Here is a 3,768-nt window from a genome sequence, read left to right as displayed (position 1 = left end):
CTGTGGGAAAGCAAAGGCACTGCATGAGATGGATGGCTATTGTCAAAAGAGCAAAGAGCAAAAATGATAAAGACCCCAGTGAGTCCTCCCCGCCCTTGAAGGTGAAAGTGTTCATTACTATGATCCAGAGCACTTTAAGACTGTTGTGGATGAGCCAAAGGTGAGGGTCTAGACGTGGAGGTAGGAGATTGTCCTTGAAATGCAACCCAGGCAGTACTCAACAGTATGGATGGCTTGGTGGACAAAGATGGCTTCATGATTGTCAGTGAAGTTTTTGTTCACCACCAGAGGGAGGAAGGAGGGAGTTGCTGAGGGCAGCCTTGTTTGTGGGAGGTGCTTGCAGTCATAGACGTTCACCTCTAAGGAGGGTGAGAGTAGATACACATGGGTCTATAAGGTGAAAGACCTGCTGCTACCATGGCTGATGATTCACTGGAAGCACTGAGGCAACCTCAGGATTTCCCAAAATTATCATCAAGCTTACCATAGCCACTTACACACTTAAATTCATAACCTTTTCTTTCCTGTGATAAATTTTACTTTTGCTTTTCATAGACTATTAACTTTCTGGATCAAAGATGATTTAACCTCTTGTTCAATTGAACTTAGATTTACTAGAGTCTGCTATTTTGGCCTCCAATATATTTTTTCCTTTACCTTTACTTAAAAAAGAAAGAACTTTATTTTTTAAAATTTCCCTGTAAAAGCAAGGTATGGCGGCGCATGTCTGTAATCCCAGTGCTTGGGAGGCTCAGGCAGGAAGATCACCATGAGTTGGAGGCCAGCCTAGGTTACATAGTTCAAAGCCAACTTGGACTACATAGTGAGACCCTGTCTCAAAAAGCAAAACCTAACCAAAACAAAAAAAGTCCCTGTAGTTTTCTTAAGTTTTTTTTTTTTGTATTTTATTTCAGTTTCCAGTTCGAAGGGTTACCTAACGTGAACCATATTTTTAAAGAAATAAGAGTTTTATTTTTTCCTCCTCTTACATGACTTATTTGCTAATAGATACAGAGCTGCTTTGGCACTTGATCCCTCCTCCTCTTCACCCCAGGACAGTTTTCATAGACCTTCACCTGTGAAACTTCAGCAGGGCTTTATTCTCAGGCCGTCTGTTCCTTTATGAAAGCAGATTTGATAGAGTGTAAGTATTGGTTTATGACATTTACACAATTTGGTTTTCATAGGAAGATCAGTCATGAACTCCAAGATAGAACCATTGGCTTTGAGAGGTTAAAATATACCTTTTACATGTTAGGATTTGGTTACCAGAGAAGTTAACCCCCTGGGAACGCCCAAGCCTGACACTGGCAAAGAGCCAATAGCAGCAACTGAAAAAGCAATTTATCTCAGCACAACTGAGCTTTGCAGCCAGGTTCCTAGAACCAATTTTGTATGAGGCTGCATTTCTTCCTACCTAAAACCATACGCCTTACCACCACTTCTGGAAGAGTCATGGGAGTATCCCCTTGGGAAAGACTCCCTCAGATTATAAAAGCTAAAGAAAAACTGCCTAGAGCAAGGATTATTTCAACACAGTTTATGAACAGGGCAAATTTCTTTGCCTAGAGATAATTTTGAACTGTCCTATCCCTAGTAATTTTAGCTAGCAAATAGGACAAATCTTTAATTGAGAATTAAAATTCTCTTTGTTTATGACCCATGGACCTCCCCATACTAAGAGATTCCATGGAAACATAGATCTGTATCATGGGTTTTTCTGGTATCTCACTTGGTTCCATGCATCTAAGGTTCCACTCAGAGACACTAAGATTTGATTGTAGCAGACTAGGTCACAAGGTGAATTTTTACAGTTCTCTTAAATCCACTGAATTCCATCATAGAGTCTGGAAAGAAATCCCTCTTTGTTTGTGTGGATCTGCCTCTTTATTTAAGAAATAATCTTCTTTCTGGCCTTTCTTCATCCTTAATAATTTTAAAATCTGACATCTCTGACCTCCATTGAAGTATGTAATTGCAAAGCCACCTAATCACCTAATTCCCAGGATACCCCATTTTTCTCTCTCCACTGTTGTACTTAACATTTTATCCTATATTCTTGTGGTTGGCAAGTGGTGAACACCATTTGGCCAAGAGAGTTATCAAACTAATACTGTCTTTGAGATGTGACAAGTTCCTAGAAAGCTAATAGATGCATATTTTCAAATAGAACAATCTTTTGCTCTGCTATAGGCTGAAGTTCATCTGGAATCACAGGGATCAACAGATGAAACTGGAGAGCTGGATTTTGCAGTAATTCTTAGTAATGGCACACACATAATTGTTCTTGATATACAGTATATGCTAACCCTTAACATAGGTAACTCATCTTCAAAAAAACCCTATGCAAGGCAGGCACCCTTATTTTATAGATAAGGAAACTGAGGAACAGAAGTGGACCTCCCAAAGGTTGAAAAGGTAAATGATGGAGCCAGATTACAAACTCAAATCTGATTCCAAAATCAAAGCTCTCATTCACTGTTATTCTTTCTTTTTTTGGTACCAGGGATTGAACTCAGGTCCTTGCGCTTGTGCAGCAGGTGGCAAAACCACTGAGCTAAATCCCCAGCCCCATGTTATTCTTCTTCTAGTTTTATATTAAATAAATAATTTATTTCTGTGATTATCAGGGAAAAGTGAGTCACCTGCAATTTTCTCCTCCAGGGAACTAGTGCATTCTGTAGCTTAAAAAAAATCCATAGTATGGATAATGATAGAGGGGACCATTTATGGAGGCTTGACTGATAGCTTAGCTGATGGGATTAATCTTTTATTGATGAGGAAAGAGAACACTACTTTCCCTTTATCGCTTTGCAAAGGTTCAATTAAAAAGAAAACTGCCTAATATAAAAATGAGAGAACAAGTTTTGGTGAAATTTAGTTGTAATTCTTGAGAGAAGGACTTCCCCACATGATTGGCACATAAGAAAAAGTGCTAAATCTGCTTTTTTGGTAATGTATTTAGTCAACTGCCTGAGACTTTTTTTTTAAACCAGCAACTAGAGTTTTACGATTTGCAGCAGACCAAAGACTCCACACATCTTCTTTTGACTTTCCTGTATTCTGCTCAGCCAGTTCTCTTCTACTTCCTATCATTTTGTTATAAGCACACCGGGAGCAAGCACTTCCTTTCAGGAACAGTTCTAGCTACACTCTATATATACAATGTTCTGTCTTCTCTGCTTGCATCTAAGTATGAAAATTAGCCACCTGTGTTCATAGGGCTTGATTGTAGTCGTTATGTTAAATCTACAGGAAAATTTCCCTTTTCATTTCTGTACTGGGAAGAAGCAATTTATATTATGCCTAGCTTAATATCATTAACAGAAATAATCTTTTTGTCAAAAGCCTTGGAATAGATGTTCTAAACCCTATCAGCATTTGGGATTAACTTGGACAGTTTGGGGAATTAATGGGGCAAAACTGAAAATAGCTAAAGATTACTTAAAATACATTTTAGTGATTTTTTATAGTGCAAATCTAAGAGCAAATAAATTCTCTCACTTTTAAAAGGAATGACCTTTTTCTCTTTGAAAGACACATTTAATAGATATAGGAGTCTATGTCAGTTTTCTTGTCCTTTGTAAGCACTTTAAAAGTGTTCCATTGTCTTTTGGATGCCATCATTTCTTTTTTTAAAATTAATTTTATTGGTACATTTTAGGTATACAATACAATGACATTCATCATTGGAAATTTGCACCTTTATTTTTTTCTCTCTTTTTATTTCCCCCCTTCCCCTGTCCTCCCCATTTACAAAGACTTTGT

At 37.8% G+C, this 3,768-nt stretch overlaps 1 long non-coding RNA gene across 2 annotated transcripts in view; it reads right to left on the bottom strand.

Annotated features, from left to right (window-relative positions):
- The window catches only part of LOC147830027 (uncharacterized), a 52,135-nt gene that overhangs the window by 1,686 nt on the left and 46,681 nt on the right, over positions 1 to 3,768 (bottom strand). The window contains exon 3 of one of the 2 annotated variants that reach the window (XR_015443128.1): positions 857 to 1,118. The exons of the other annotated variant lie outside the window; for it this stretch is intronic. This is a non-coding gene — a long non-coding RNA (uncharacterized LOC147830027). Of the gene's footprint in view, positions 1 to 856; positions 1,119 to 3,768 lie in introns of those variants that run through there. 2 annotated transcript variants of the gene reach the window in all.

Source organism: Heterocephalus glaber, unplaced genomic scaffold (genome assembly GCF_053883595.1).
Source record: "Heterocephalus glaber isolate CG9 unplaced genomic scaffold, H.glaber_assembly_v1.0 deba00000331, whole genome shotgun sequence".
Lineage (NCBI taxonomy): Eukaryota > Metazoa > Chordata > Mammalia > Rodentia > Bathyergidae > Heterocephalus > Heterocephalus glaber.
Note: the sequence above shows the minus strand (reverse complement) of the source record. Positions and strands in the feature narration are given on the sequence as shown.